The 17,010-nt window shown below is 40.1% G+C and overlaps 3 pseudogenes; 2 read left to right on the top strand and 1 right to left on the bottom strand.

Moving 5' to 3' along the window:
- Window positions 1–1,378: 1,378 nt before the first annotated feature.
- Window positions 1,379–5,030, bottom strand: LOC115681445 (putative inactive disease susceptibility protein LOV1; annotated as a pseudogene).
- Window positions 5,031–9,290: 4,260 nt separating this feature from the next.
- On the top strand, window positions 9,291–11,687 carry LOC115681365 (uncharacterized; annotated as a pseudogene).
- Window positions 11,688–12,523: 836 nt separating this feature from the next.
- On the top strand, window positions 12,524–15,089 carry LOC115681366 (omega-amidase, chloroplastic-like; annotated as a pseudogene).
- The last annotated feature ends 1,921 nt before the right edge of the window (window positions 15,090–17,010 follow it).

Raw genomic sequence — 17,010 nt, forward strand, 5'->3', positions numbered from 1 at the left:
AGCAGCGTTGGATTCCAAAATGTGGGCGTAAGACATCAATTCTCTCTCTCCGCAATCTGGCCTAGATTCTCAAGATCTGTCCATGTGAAAGTTCAGGATTTTTGTATGCCTAAAGTGAATGTTTAGCATTTTGATGTTGTGCTGTTGTGTAATTAGCGTGTCATGTTGATTTTTCATTTTTTTGCTTTCTCTAGGGCAGTGAGATTGGTGATCAGGCACAAGTACAATGATGACCGGTGGTTCTACCTCAGGTGGCATAGGTTCGCCGGCTACCAGTCAGAGATCATGCGGTCCATGTTCTGCCTGTGCCCCGCTCGGTCGGGTGATGTCATCTTAACTTACCTATGTAGGAAAGAACATTTGACAGGGGGCAAAAGTCAAGTCAAGTCCGAAGAAGCAATAATAATGCAAGAGGTGAACAGACCTCTGCTGGTACTGTTGGTTGATCAATACTATCCAAGGATTAATACCACGAAAAATTCTAAATTAATACACTTTTAATAAATTTATCCAAAATTATTTTTTAACCACCAAAATCTCCAAACTGGTACACTTTTGATAAATTTACTCTCCGTTAGTTTTCGTAAAATTTTACAGTCAAATTGATGATTTGGATGACACATTGTAGTTGACGGGTGTACCAATTTAGGGTTTTACCCCTCCGTTTGTCACATATTTACCAATTTGTGATTTTTCGTGATATTAATCTAATTTAATGGAGGGTAAATCTGTCACAAGTATATCAATTTGGGATTTTTGGTGGTCAAAAAATTAGTTTGAGATAAATTTATCACAAATGTATCAATTTGGGGTTTTTCATAGTCAAAAAATTAATTTTGGGTAAATTTGTCATAAACATACCAGTTTAGGGTTTTTGGTGGTATTAACCCACTATTAAATGTTGGAAGGAGACCCATAGAAATCTCAACATGATGATAAGGTGAAAGCAACACAACTATCGATCAGCAGTAATATACGCTAATTTTGGATTTTGTATTTCCCTAATTTGCATGCGGTAATGCACTTATGATCAATACTGTCTCTGTCCTACTACTTCTTAGCACTAGCGTAGCAATTTCGAGCTTGAGAAAAAGGGGACGCTCAGATCGTGATTGCAATATCGATCCGCAGTAACATGGAAAATCAGATATATATTTTCCTTTCCCCTGTGGTCTGCCTTGCATTTTCCTTTGTCTTTTTGTTTCACACTTGAGTTTTGGTCACCGCTTGAATATTCAGCAGTGGTGATAACATTTCAAGAAGTCGCCATGTTAAGATTCAGTAATTTGATGGATGATTCTTTTAGATTCGTAACTCAAATTCTATTACAATAAGTACAATGGCACACTATTAATTGAGTTCTCTCTACACTAATCACTAACAAACTCAGACTCACAAACTCACCACGGCACACTCAACTCACACGGCACTCGCACCAGGCTCTCCCCACTCTAACACACCTCCTCAGGTAGGAAGATTCTTCATAACATAGGACAACATCTTGACGTGGACGGCTCTGGAAACTTAGCTTCTTGGCCTCAGATAGCATGCTTTTTGCCAAGAGATTGACATTTACTTATGCAGACTATGTTTCATCTTGAACCCTTGCGTCCCTGATGATTCATTTACCCTGCACGTCAAGATAGGTTAAGAGCATTAGCGTGATGATTTATTAGAAAATGATCGTGAAAGGTGCACCCTTTATGTTCCTAACTGATTCTTTAATCTACATTTGGCTTGAGAGGGGCAAAATGCAGATCTCCAAGAACAAAAATGTGGACAATGACTAAAAGTTTCCTATAGTCGTGCATGATGTTAGGATTAGATACTCAAACACAATGAAATAGAGAGTAAAAGAGAGAAAGAGAAATCGAGACACAAGATTTATTCTGGTTCACCATTAAACTAGGGTTACATCCAGTAAAGGATTCTACTATAGCCCTCTTTGTTAGACTAGGGCTATATACCTCATACTTATCTGTTGGATGTAGCCCTAATTTAATATGAATTAGGATAAATTTTGTGTCTCGATTTCTCTTTTTCTCTTTTGCTCTCTGTTTCATTGTATTTGAGCGCCTAATCCTAACACATAAGTGGTTGCAATCTGAGAGTTAAAAGGTAAGGAAACTTTACCCGATAATGAGAGAATTCCCAATTATTCACTTTGACAAACACATTATTCCCACTGCTCCCCCTGACTTTTTCTACAAAAATCGGTGGCATATTGGTTAAGACAACTTCATTCAGCCTTGGCAAATGCTCAAGTCCGTCTGAATTCTCCAATTGGTTACATAGCCTGATTTCTAGTTCTTGAAGGAGAGGCATAGCCTGGTCCTGCACGGTCCAATGCTGAAGTTCGTCAAGCATCCACAGTTTCAATATGCGTAGCTTAGGGAATCCGCCGCTAACACATGTCATCTGAGATCCCACATAGGAATGAGCAAAAAGCCTAAGGATGCTCAGGTCTTGCAACTGCCCCAGCACCGGCATTGGATCTTCCACCAATTTTAACATGGACAATGTGAGTTTCCTGAGGTATGATGGGAGCACTCTGGACAGCTGGCTGGCAGGGATAGGCAACGAACCAAGCAAATACAAATTGCATAGGTTGCAACATGGAGCCATGGATATCCCCTCGAGATTTGACGGTTTACCGAACTCGTCTATCGATCTCAGCTTCAAAGATTGAAGATTGGGCAGGTGCTCGATCCACTTAGTTACTACTTTCAAAGAGTTTGTATGGCATGTGAGTCCCAGTTTCCGGAGGTTCACTAATCGATCTAGTCCGTTGACCACGGCCTTTTTGTCACCTACAGAGAGTCCCCTCAACGTATGGAGGTTGGTCAGAGACCCCTTTGATGGCTTATGGAAAAACGCATCAATGTGTACCTCGTTCATGTAGAAATGTCGGAGGTTCTTTGCCTTCCAAATGGAACTTGGGATAGAGGTGACATTAGTGTGCTTCAAATCCAAAGTTTCCAAGCATGGTAAATATCCGATGGCAGGCGGAATTGAATCCAGTACAGTTGACCTCAAGCCCAGATACCGTAGAAGCAGCAGATTACGCATCGACTCAGGAAGCACGGGCTTGTACACACCTTCTAAGTCGAGAACCTTCAACAATCCAAAGCCTCCTTTGTGAATGACATTCTTGAGAAACATACCTATGTCTGTAATGGCCGTGCCCCTCGATGCGGAGTTGAAAGATACATAAGAGCGGAGACTGTGATCAATGCAAGAATCCAGGGAGTTCTTGATTTCTAAATACTCCACGAGCCGCCGAATTTTATAGTCTTTAGGAGGTTCGCACGGCCTAAAGCTTGAGTTCTAGTGAACATAAAAAAGACCTGAATCCACAGATATTGGAAAGAAAAATTCACGTACCACTCCTGGCATTCGGCACATTTTTGGGCATCCATCTAATTTCCATTTTGTGACCTCAATCAAGTTTCTACTGACCAGTCTTTTGAAGTATGACTCTGCCAGATCTTCAGGTTCCCACTCCTTTTGTTCTTCGCCAGGCATCCCATCTAGGAAACCCTCAGAAAGCCATAAGCACAATAACCTCCGAACTGATACCTCAGATGCTTTTGGAAAGATACCCAAATAAAGAAAGCAAGCCTTCAACTCAGGAGGTAGTTCTTGGTAGCTCAAAATCAAGATGTCTTGCAAGGCCGATTTGTCTTCGCAAGAAGATGGGAATTTGTCTATTTTTCTGGACCATTCACTTGGTTCTGTGTTCAAAAGAATCCCCACTAGAAGAACAATTCCTAGAGGTGAACCATGATAGAGCTTTGCCACGATCTTGGCCTTTTGCTCAGTTAGGGCACCTTCATGTTCCTTCATCTGCTTCAACAGCAATTCCCATCTCTCCTCACTAGTCAACCTGCACAAATGCACTGGGAAGTTCCATGGATCGGCCAATTTCGCCACTTCATCATCACAAGAAGTGATAATCACTCTACTACCATTTTTTGAGTCCGGAAAAGGAATTGTCAACCGGTGCCAAGCCTCAGCATCCCAAACATCATCCAAAACAATCAAGTACCTCTTATCAATCAGCTCCCTGAAAAGCATCTCACCAAGAACGTCATCATTCATGTGGTCCATATCATTCAACCTTTTTATGCTAACCTGTTCTATTATGCTCATAACAACGTTCCTGTACACAAATTCTTTGGATATACAGACCCAGGCACAGCACTCGAAGTGCTTCTTCACAGCCACTCTGTTATAAACACGACTCACCATCGTGGTCTTACCTGAGCCTCCTGAGCCGACAACAGAAACGACTCTTAAAGCTTCTTCTCCTTGTGGGCCCTCAGAAATCATCAACTCAGAGACCATCTTGTCCATGTCTGATATCTGACCAACAATGTTTGATTCCTTGTCCAAAAGATGAGCAATCGAATCCCAGCGATGAAACCGCCCTGCATTCACTAGACAGCGATCCTTTTCTCGGGTCTTGCTAAGAATTCTGCTTTCTTGATTGTTCTGCTCAGAAGAGTGAGAATGCAAGGCCTTGAGATCGTTCAAGAACTTCTTCAACCCTTTGCCCAAGTCCTTTTGGCTCCATAGAGGAGCCAAGTACTGGAACGAAGGGCAGGTCTCGATAAAGTCTTTGCGTCGCTGTTGTGCTCTTTTCAGGAGGTACGTGTCGACAATGTCTTCGGCACTGTAAATGAAGGGCAATGCCCGAGAGCTGGTGACGTCTGTGTCGTCGGAGGAGCTCAGGAGCTGCTGCAGAGCGAAGATGGAGGAGTTGATCTTGCGTTTGAGCTTTGGATAGATGATTATTTCGTCATCTCGCAGATTTTGAAGCTTCTGCTTGAGCAGGAGAGCTGCAACTTCTGCAGCCATGGAGTCTCTGCGTGTGTGTGGGTTATGACTTATGAGGCATGAGCAACGAGATAGATTTTGTGTTTTTATTCCAATTGAATTAGCTTGAGCAGGAAAGCTGCAACTTCTTCAGCCATTCTACTTTTCAAGGATCCAAGAAATTCGAAACGTACGTATGAGGAAATGTTTTTACATCGTGTATTAGGATACTCGGACTTTCAATATACTAATCAGGATAGTCATAATTTCTTTTTATTTATTTATAGGAATTAGATAATTAGCCTTCGTTGAGGAAAATATTCTTTCCAAAAGGCTTATTGAAGAAAAGCATGTTACGTACTAGGTAGTCACCTTCACAAAAGAGAATGTTGTCCTATTAAAAGTGTAAAAAGAATTTACACGAGATATTTTTTTAGTACAACACCTATTAACAGAGCATGAAAGTCAGAATACCCGACATATTATTTATTGAGTATTTCCTACTTGGAATGAGTTAACTAAATTTCTACGGTACCAATGAACAAGATCAAAGGATTTAGACTATTATCGAGACTTAAAATCATTGCTCATACCAACCATTGATTGAAAACATTTTATTTTCTACATAGAACTACCAAGCTTGATAGAGCTTGAACTGCACCAGGAGTGGGGCACATATCACCAACCTAACATTGTTTCATTTCTCGAGCTCGAGATTTACCTTTTTAAGGTGAGTATCCTTTTTATAAAGAAAAAACCAACATTGGAAGAATTAATATTTTGTATGTTGATAATGTCTATGCTGAGAATTCTATATGGCATCCTCATTCACTTATAAAAAAGATAAATCCTTTGTGTTGAATCTTGATGCTGACAAAGATTTAATATAAAATTACTCGTTGTTATAGCATTCTGAAGTTTAAGTGAAGGCAATTGCCACAGGATGCATCCAGGGCACACTCACGACTTGCGACACTTGTCGTTATGATTACATGGGGACAGGCGGGCTATAGTAACCTGGTGAGATTAGCTAGGGGTACTAATATTATATTTTCCAGCATAACATGCAAAGGGAACATTACACAGAACCCTGAACTTTAGAAGTAGTTCAGTTGTTACTCAATATCCCCGGAACTTTCATTTTATTGTGGGTGTTAACCCTCGGTTACTTTTAAGGGGTAAAAGTGTATTTTCACCTTATTTTTCGAAGGAAACCTTCTTATACCCTTAATTGCCTTAAAATGAAAGAAATATAGGAAACGGGAGTAAGCCAAATTAACTAAGATATTAATAATAGAAAAATCAATATAAATAATAATATTTAGCAATGAAAATTGTTGAAATTTGGTGAATGCAAGCACTGCACCAATGAAGATGGACCGCTCTTGAGAACGCGACTGCACCAATACTATGCATCGACCCGGCGTCTCTCGGTCCCTTAACCAAATCACTTGCTTGCACTAGAAAAAAGACAAAAAGGGAAAAGAAGAAGAAGAATGTGGTTCTCTTCCCATGAAAGTCGGGGTCCAAAATAATTGTCATAGACATGGTCCACGCCCAATAAAGAAATGCAAATTTCATAGATTATGCTCGTTATCATCAGTCTAATCCAATCCCTGAGACTAAGACATCACTATTTCTACTAAAATAATGAAGATTTAGGACAATTTACTTAGAAATATATATATTAAAATTATTTGCAAACATATCTTTAATTCTGAAGTACTTTCATCCTTTATTCTTCTTTACCTTTTTTTTTTTTAATTTCATGTGACTTTGGTCTTTTCTCTTTGATGGTACTTTAATATTTGTCCTTCATGTTTCCAGACCTTTACTTTTGGTGCTGTCCATGGACATAATGTTACACGTTTCTCGGATGCGTTGCGCAAACTTGTCATCATTGTTAGCTTACCCGACCTAAAATTGAAAGGAACCTAATTAAGAAAAAATAGAAAAGTTTGTGTCGCAAACGAACCGTAATACCTCATCATCAATAAATCGGCTTGTGTCGTAAACGAACCGTAATACCTCATCATCAATAAATCGGCTAGTATCACGAGAAGTTATTATGTGAATAGTTTATGTAAACCAATACCATACGAGCCACAACAAAGATTATTTGCAATCTCAACCTGCTATTTGAAGTAATAAACATTTTAACTTTACGGTTTTCATGTCATTATCAACCATTCAACAGTTACAAGACTAGAATTGATTGATGGACAAGCCGGTCGATATCTCTTGATCCCTTTACCAAATCACCTGCTTGCTTTGGAAAAAAAAGTAAAAAGGAAAAAAAAATGTGATCCTCTTCCCATGAAAGTCATGGTCCAAATCAAAAGTCATATGACCGGTCTAATCCAATTCCCGAAACTAAGAACGACACTATTTCAACTTAAATAACGAAGATTTAGAAAAATTTATGTAGAAAAATATATTTATAAAATGATGTGATAAGTTCCTAAGGAGTGATTGAATATGTCTCATTTATTGAAATGCCAATTTCATTTTTTTAAAAATTATTTGTAAACATTTCTTTAATCTGAAGTAATTTCATTTGTTTTTGTTCTTTTATCTTCTTCTTTTTTCATTCTTGTGACTTTAGTCTTTTCTCTTTAACAGTACTCTAACATTTGTCCTTCGTGTTCCGTACTTTACTTTTGGCTCTATCGAGTTCCATTATTCTAAATGTTTCACGGATACCTTGCATAAATCTTGTTGGACACGAAAACGACAGCCAGATCTCCATAGCTAGAATCTAGAATATAGTAATCGAGTAAAAGGGATTTGTGCATATGATTTAGAATCCATCGTTCTTGATGCGGAATAGCGATAATCCTCATTGCAAATTCTTCTCCTTTATTACCATCTGTATCACTAGCTGAATGAGATTGCCTCTCACAGTTAGCATTTACTCCTTATGTGAGATAATTTGTGCATTAGGGTTTAAGGAGGGACTTGAGCACTATTTACAGAGTTTTAAGCCAAGCCCTCTCATCACAGGCCAGGCTTTACTTGACTCACACTAGCCAGTCTCATATTAGAATATTTAAGAAATTTTATATCTTATCTTATTAGACCAAGCCCGTAAAATGGTTAATTACAATCTCAATTAATGTAGCCCACATCAGAATAACTCTTACAAATCTGTCATCGTTGTTAATTTACCAGACCTAAAACTAAAAGGAACATTGCAAAAAAAAATATAGAAAAGTTTGTGTCATGAAGTCGCCGATATAACTCATCGCAAGTCAATCATTGATAGATTGGCTAATATTATAAGAAGTCATGTAGATAGTATATGTAGACTAATATCATCATAGCCACCGAATGTATGGATCTCATTGTGAGGCCCACATGATCTATGGCTAAAATAGTATTGATCTATATAAACTGGGCCTATGTGATCTAACCAATGATTTGGAACAACTAAGGCTATTCACAATTTAGCCTTGCCATTTGAATTAATAAATAATTTAACTTTATAGTTTTCATAAGATTATCAACCATTCGACAATGATAAGACTAGAATTGATCAACAGGAGGTCAGTTCATTAGGCCCGCTTTGGTCTGTTCAGGCCGAGGGGCAAAATAGACGGATCTAGGAAAGCAATTCTCTTCTTAGGCCTGGCCCACTCACCTTGGCCTGCCTAATTCGGCTTATTTTGTTTAGAAATTCAAATAGTTTTATAAGCATGGCTATCCGGAGCTAGGCCTCGTACCACGCCTCACCCAACCTATTTATTAAGAATATATCTCGATTTTGAGCCTATGAAAAAAGTCTAATCAGGTAAGTTTTCTAAATGGATTTGGATTTCTAGTTTTTTTGTTTTTTTTGGTGAAAGATTTCTAGTTTGAGCGGGTAACATGTTTTGGATCCACTTCTTACCACTTCTTATATAAGAAGTGATTCTTCTTGGTGAATTACATCCAAGATGCAACTTTTTTTGTGAATTACATTATGTTGCATTCAAGAGGAGTGTGACAAACAATTGTGCAACGTGCTTGTAAATTACATCCCGAGTATTTGAAGTCATGAAAATCTTTTGTCAAGATTTTGTGTAATCCCTCTGGCGAGATTGAGATATTGTTTTGCAATAAATTGTGAGAAAAGACATCGTATGAGTTATTGGGGGTAACTGGAGATAAAAAACATTTAGAGTGTTTAAGTGACTCGAGTATGGCTGAATAATGTACTGCTCACCGATTGAACCGCATTTTTTTTGTTCTATTTATTTATTGTTCGATCAATTGTTTTTCGCAATACTTTTGATCCAGTTCAAGAAGCACTGAATGTCACTTGCGAGAAAACTCCTCATTTCCAGTTTACAAGGAATTCGGCTTCAATATGACGTGTTCAGGCCTATTTCCTTTTAATTATAAATTAGTGAACAAATGCTTGAGAGCATATTTAAAGTCCGGCTGGGTGAACTGACTCCCGGTGATCATTTCTGTTTAACTTCCAAATTCTTATCACCAACTCATCCCTCTCTCTTTCTCAGAGAAACAGAAAACCAATCATAATGGAGGTGCTTCGCGCGGAATTCTGGAGGAAAATTTGGAACTCATGGGAGCTGAGAGCCACGGTGGTGTTCACACTAGCGGTCCAAATCATACTCATTTTCTTCGGCTACAAGAGGAAGTCCAGCTACAATCTCAAGCTCAGGATTGCCCGTCTGGTCTGCGTACCTGACTGCAGATTCCGTGGCCACCATCGCCCTCGGAGTCCTCTCCAGCAAGCTTGGAGACACGAACGAGAGAAATGGCGGTAGCCTCGGCGACAACGACAAGTTGCTCGCGTTCTGGTCCCCACTGCTTCTGATGCTCTTGGGTGGCCCTGACACAATCACTTCCTATTCTTTGGAGGACAATGCACTCTGGCTCAGGCATTGCCTTGGCCTAGCGGTTCAAACGTCAGCCACAACATATATCATCTTCATGGCCTGGACAAGCTCTTATCTCTCCTACCTCTCGTCGGTAATGGCATTGGTTGGACTCGTAAAGTACAGGAAGAGAGCGTGCGCTCTTTGGATGGCGAGCAACGACAAGCTCAAGCAGTCGATGCTGGCCCCGCCTAATCTGAGCCCGAATTACCCCAGCTTCATGGAGGAGTACACTTTGAAGCAGGCTGAGGAGTATTACGTTGTGGCTGATGAGGTGATAGAGGTCCAAGTGCTGGAAGGTATTCATAGTAATGGTGATGATCTGGCGAATGATTCTGATGTCATTGTGAAATCCTATGATCTGCTTCAGATGTTCAAGTGCCTCTTTGTTGAGTTGATACTCAGCCATGACGAGAGGAATACTAGCAAGTCCATATTCAAGGCGATCGATTGTGTGAAAGCTTTTAGGATCGTTGAGATCGAGCTTGGGTTCATCTACGATTTGCTCCACACGAAGGCAATGGTGCTTTACACCAAGTGGGGAATCCGACTCCGCTTGTTCACTTTCTTGTCCACTCTGTTGGTGCTGGTGCTCTTCTCTTGGGCCCAAAAGTCTCACCTGTCAAGGGTTGATCTTTCCATCACTTACTTGTTGCTGGCCGTTACGGTTTTCTTCGAGACCTATTCGATTTTGATGCTGGTTTCCTCAGATTGGGGCGAAGTTTGGTTGCGCAAGCACGACAAGAACCGTGCCTGGAGACGTGCCATGAACCTTATAAGATTGCCTAGACAACCCAGTGGTCACATTCAATTGCCCAATTCAGCTTGCTAAGCTTTTGCAGTAAAGAGAGGCCCTTGGTTTGCCAAAATGTGCTTGAGTTCTTGAAGATCACGGAGAAGCTAGAGAAGTATCACTACACCCTCCATGAAGACGTATCCAACGAGATTAGGAATCTGTTCTTTCGTCATGTCAAGGAAGATCTATACTACATAGAGGAGTACCATTTGCCAGTTCGCATGGATCTTCAGAAATCTCTCGCTAAGCTACTCGATGGTTATGGCCTCTCTCAAGTTGAGTGGGCAACCGAGGGGGATTTCGACCAGGTTGTCCTAACTTGGCACATTGCCACTGAACTATCGTACTACTCTGATAAAGAGACAGTGGAGCGAATCCGGCCTCCCTCATTTTCGGGAGAGCAAGCTTCTCTCCAGGTACATGCTTTATCTTCTGGTTATGTACCCCTCCATGCTGCCCAGTGGAATTGGGGAAATAAGGGTCCGCGACACTTCTGCCGAGGCCTTAAAGTTCTTTGAGGATCACCAAATGCCCAATTCCAAATCTAATCGAGAGCCCAATTGAGGGAAGAGTAATGAAATGAACTCGTATCTTCAGCGAGCTTCTAAAATGCTGCTAGAGGTGAACACAGAGGTTCCACCGAGTAAAGTGAAAGGCGGAAAGAGCAAGTCTGTGTTGTTCGATGGATGCAGGATCGTGGCGGCGATAAGAGAGAGAAATAAGCATAAAGTGGGAAACGATTGGGAAGTTCTGGGTGAAGATATTGATTTACGCCGCGAGCCAATGCAGAGGGGATCGTCATGCTGGGCGGCTGAGGCGAGGGGGAGAGCTTCTGACCCATGTTTGGCTCATGATGGCTCATTTCGGCCTGACTGATCATTTCCAAAAGACCCAAGGCCAGGCCATTGCTAAGCTCATATTGAGATAGGCCTTGATTCCGAGTAATGATGAATCCATATCCGGGTTTGGTCCGTCTCAATCGCCATTGAATGGAGTCTTCCAAATAAAGTAACACAGATTCGAGCTTACATTCATACACAGGTGATCAGTCAATGTAGCATGATATTTAGTGGTTGATGTTGTCACACCCCCAACTCTACAAGTACAAGGGCAATGACACAGCCATCCTTTTACTCAAAAGATGAAGTTTCAAACATAACCATCAACAATCTGTTATCGAAATATGTACATCCATATATATTTGACAAAAGAGTCAATTGGTTACAATAAAAAAGATCTATATACATTTCCAACAAACAACTAACTCATAAGTTTATCATAGACATATATAACTCATACAAAAAAATGCCAACTATGAAAATGTTCTCCTTTGATAACGATAGTGTTCTCATTTTACTTACGGCTCACTGAAGAACCTAAAAAGCAAGTAAAATGAATAAAATGAGCAACCATAGCCCAATGAGTAGTACTTCTCTGCTAAGCAGATCTAATATTCACTATGCATCTTTATAAACTGATACCATAATTCTTCAATCCCAAATTCAGTATAAATATCAAAAGTGGATGATTTGTCCAACAAAACATTTTACATTTAAGATGAATCAACAATTTCAACTCACAATAACAAATCAACTATCAATAGTCTATTTCATTGATCAATCTCAATTAAATCAAACATCAATGATCGAATCCATCATCTAATCTAATGCTCAATATCTAACTATGGTCACACTTAACGCCCATGACAAAGGTGACCAAGTTTACCTATCTTGGCTTGGTCTCCACTTATATCAGCCGGTGGTTCAGCCGAGAAGAACATCATAATAATAGTATGCATACGTACCCCCTACATGGGTTCTAATTAGGGGTGAGCACGGTTCCAGGGTAGAACCGGGAACTGAAAAACCGAACCGGCGGGTAAGATTCGGTTCCCGGTTCTAGGGTGAGCGGTTCCGGTTCTCGATTCCAATTTTTTAGGAACCGCCGGTTCCGGTTCCGGTTCCCGGTTCTCGGTTCCGGTTCCGGTTCCCGGTTCCGGAACCGACGCTCTTCCTAGTAAAAAATAAAAACCCTAACTTTTCTTCACAAATTTCTCTCTCGGTTGCTCCTCCGTTGCGCCCTCTCTCCCACTCCCCACACCCACGACTCGACGAGACCCTCTCGCCTCTCCTCGCTCCGTTCGGCGTCCGCCTCGGCTCTTCCTCTGTCTTCATCAACCACGGTCCGGCTCATCCACGGCGGATTTCCGAGTCTGGGTTCTTTTGGTGACCAATCGAGCGGCCTGTGGCTGGAGGCGCAAGAAGGGAGCGAGCAAGGAAAGAGTAAGCGTCAGTTGACACCTGCGCTCCCTCTGCCCACTCCTCCCCTCGCCAAGGCATGGGCTCGAACCCCTCGACTTCTATCATCGATGCGACCTCGAAATTTGACGTCTTTTCTTTGGGGTGGTGTGGTTTCAGTTTCAGATCGGGCTATGCCAACTTTCGGTGACGGCGGATAAAGAGAGGAACATTGCCCATGCTCGCGACGCGATTCGGGAAATTTTTTTTTCTTTCCGAAAATGGGCATCAAGGTAGTTCCACCTCCCTCTTCTTCATTGTTGATTGAGTCGTCCGTTGATTTCGATAGGGGCCGAAGCTCTACCGGCGGACAATGCCCCTAAGGCGATGAGGGAGCAAAAGCTGGAGAGCTACTTCGGCCGGAGGATCGCCGTCGATGCCAGCATGAGCATCTATCAGTTCCTCGTTAAGTGCTTTGCTTTTTATGAGTTGATGTTCCTGATTGATTGTGTGTTTCGGTGTTGGCGGGGATTTGGATTTTGAGTGTTGGGGGTTTTTTTTGGTCTTTGATTGGGGGATCAGGTTGTGGTTAGGAGGAAGAGGACTCAGATGCTCACCAATGAGGCTGGTCAAGTCACCAGGTACCACTAATGGCATCGGAATACTCCATGGAAATGATAATCCACTTTGCTCGAGTTTCTGTTTTGATGCTTCAGTTGTTATTGCTTGGACTGGGGTTTATGTATATGAGATCGACGTGTGTCACATTATTTTGTACTTGCCATGTGATCTTTGTTCTTGGGAAGTGTTGACTTTGAGCTGCTTTTTGATTTGTCGTCTCATGTAGTCATCTGCAAGGCATGCATTACCGAACGATTAGGCTGTTGGAAGCAGGGATATAGCCAGTGTAAGCGTTTTTCTTCACCTCCTATGTTTTCATTGGGATAGAATGCTAAGAAGAATGAAGTTTGTGCTTCTCTGAATTATGCTTTATGTTGTTATGATAGCTATGTATTTGATGGTAAACCTCCTGATTTGAAGAAGCAAGAGCTCGCACAACGGTACTTTATTATTATGTAGCCTTCTCTTCTCTCGTTTTTTTTTAATTGTCTATGAATACGTTTAGTTACCTTAAATGTGAAGGTTTGTCTTTGTTTTGATCACTTCCTTACTGTGCGATATTTTAGTTCTATTCGATGAGAAGTTTGATGTTGTCTCTATTTTCCAGAAAAACCTATCTATGTAGCTAACCAGATATGTGTGCGCATGTGGTACATGGCTTTGATACCATTGCAGGTGACACAACAGCACAATGAAGACTGCAAAAAACTATTGAGACTTATGGGTATCCCAGCAGTTGAGGTTACTATTCTGTCTGAGAAGTTCATTCTTCTTTATTCGTAACAAAAATGTTAGATACCAGATTCAATTTATGTATGTCAGGCCCCTTCAGAAGCAGAGGCACAATGTGCTGCTCTTTGAAAAGCTGGAAAGGCATGTATCTTCCTGGTTGATCGTCTTCTGATTTAGAATAATTCATTGTTATCTCATGATAATCCAATCATCTAACTCTATGGAAATGACATTTTTTTTTTGCATGATTTCGTGTAGCTGCGGAAAGTTTGGATGTGCCTCCTGATTGCAAAATGGGAAATTTATGGCTTACAAGAACTTTGTATACCTTATCAAATGCCCTTTTGTGAAGGCATGCACTAGAAGAAAGAATGGATAAAAGCATATTGACCAGGCACGTGTCTATTTCATCAGTTTTGGGTGACTTTCTATGGCTAAGTTCTTATTGATGCTTATGTAATTGCTATGTTTTTATATTGCAAGCTTTGGCTTCCAGTAAAATCAGCCATATTTGCAGCCTGTGCCGTTCTATAAAAGGAGGGAAAAATCACGCAGCTTGCCTCATGGTTTTGTTGACTGCGTGCCCGGGAAATATGGAGCAGTCCCTATTCAAATGATAGCTTCCCTGTTTATGCTGAGGACATTGATGGAGGTTCATCTCCTTCGACGCTATGTTATACGAAGTGCTAAGGCCTTGAAGGTTACCATAGTGGGCAGTTCAATCCCGAGAAAGATGTGGTGATCGATTGTACAACGCTTCTTTGTGTTTTTGGTTCCATTAGAGTCTTTGGAAAGCCAAGCACCACAAGGTAACTTTTCTTTCCTTAAGTAACTATGTATGAAACATTTAGTTGCCTGAGTCTTTTGGTCTATTTGTTGTTTGAGTTGTTTTCTTTTCTTTTCTTTTCTTTTTGGCTCTATGCAGACGTTGGACGTATTGGTATAGGCATCTGTTATGATATTCGGTTTCAGGAATTGGCAATGATTTATGCTGCAAGGTAGGTTTCGTTTCCTCTTCGTCTATTTTGCATTTCCTACAATGTTATTTGCATCTTGAGTCTTTGGGTCGCCAGCCCGGAGTCTATGCGATTAAAGTAAGAAGATTTCTGACAGTAAACATGTATGTCTTAAGTGGTGGACCTTTGGATTGTTTTCCTTTGATTTATTTTCGTTTTATCCCTTCCAATGATTTTTAAGTTGAACATCAGCAAAGTAAGCCTTGCACAAAGGGGACTTAGCTGTATAAATGCTTTTACGACATTGCGATATGTCCTCTATTGCTTTTTGTATAGAAGATATCTCTTTGCAATATTGATTCCAAATTAGCTAGTTTTTGCCTCCTCCACTATTATATTGTTTTAAGTTTCTTTCCTAGATTAATGAGGTTTGCTATTGGTGTTGCTAATTGGCCTTTTATTGACAATATCATTCTACTAATTATATTTGCAATCGATCCACCTGATAATAAAGTTATATGATGTTGAACTCTTGGTGTTTTCTATTCGCATAAATGGATCTAGGTTGTTAGATAATATCCCCTTTCTACTAAGCGAAATATTATTTTTTAATACCTAGTCATTGTTGCGTTTATTTTCGTTTTGTTTAATTAAAAACGAAATTAAAAAAAAAGAACCTGTTGAAACCTGGAACCGACCCTGGAACCTGTGACAGGGTAGGTTCTAGGTTCCACGTTCTGACGGGTAGGTTCCAGGTTCCAAAAAATAAGGAACCTGTACCCGAGGGTAGGTTCCAGGTTCCAAGCGGAACCGAACCGGAACCTGGAACCGCTCACCCCTAGTTCTAATCATAGCGATATAAGCACAATACACTAATAGCATTCTCCATAAATCCACAAATCAAATCCATAATTCATATCATAATTCGGTTTCATAAACCGAATTATATAATCTTTCTCAATTCCATTTATCAAATAGAAAGTATTTCATGAAGCATTTCACAAATCAATATATGTAGCTTTTGGCAATTCCTTTCACAAAGCATTTAATTAAGACATTTACAAATGATCATTTCAAACTATTTCAAATAATGTCTTCCAATGCCTTGTCAACCGACTAAAAAGGTAGTAAAAAGTCAATCCAATTTATGCAAGAAAATTGCTCTTTCATAACTTATACTATATTAAATTTCTACCACTTTCAAGATATGAGTTTGTAAATTCATTGAAGAGGTACACTCACATGGGAAAGCTGAAACCAATATACAAAGGTTACTCAAATCGATGAACTCATATTCTTATCAATTAATTGAAAAGCAAAGTTACAACCAAGTAAAACTCTACTTTAACTAATAACTCAACTAGACTATGCTTAATTGTCGATAAAACGATTCCTACGCACTAACACAGAAACTCGTTTATAGCGAACGTTTATCTTTGTCCGTTACACAAATTGACCATTACGCGAAACTTCATAAATTTGTTGCAATCATACTGTAGTTTGAAATCGATTTTTGTCAAACCCTACGGCTCTACAATACCCTAAATTATCATTTCTATATAAATTCACAACTCAATAACTCCTCAATTGAATCTTGTAATTCAAAATTGACATAACTTCGGATTTATGACTTAATTTCGAAAATTGCTCTAATTAGACGAATAATGGGCTTGAATACTTCCTGGGCGTTGTAATTTGGAGTTGATTTGGCTTATCGGGATGTCCGAAACGACTACACGTGAAAATTTCTCTTTCTTCTTTTCCTCTTTTCCTATTCACAAGCGAGCTTTGTTTTCTCCGCTGGCTTCACGCTTCTTCTTTTCCTTTTCTCTTTCTTCTTTTCCACTTTTCCTATTCACGGGCGAGCTTTGTTTTCTCCACCGGCTTCACGGTTCTTCTTTTCCTTTTTATGCTCATGCACAAATCTGTTGAAGTAGAAAGGAAAATGGGATAGGCTTGGGTCTTAG

This window comes from Syzygium oleosum, unplaced genomic scaffold, assembly GCF_021117445.2.
Source record: "Syzygium oleosum isolate NSW1041296 unplaced genomic scaffold, Sole_v2.1 Sole_v2.48, whole genome shotgun sequence".
NCBI classification, from domain to species: Eukaryota; Viridiplantae; Streptophyta; class Magnoliopsida; order Myrtales; family Myrtaceae; genus Syzygium; species Syzygium oleosum.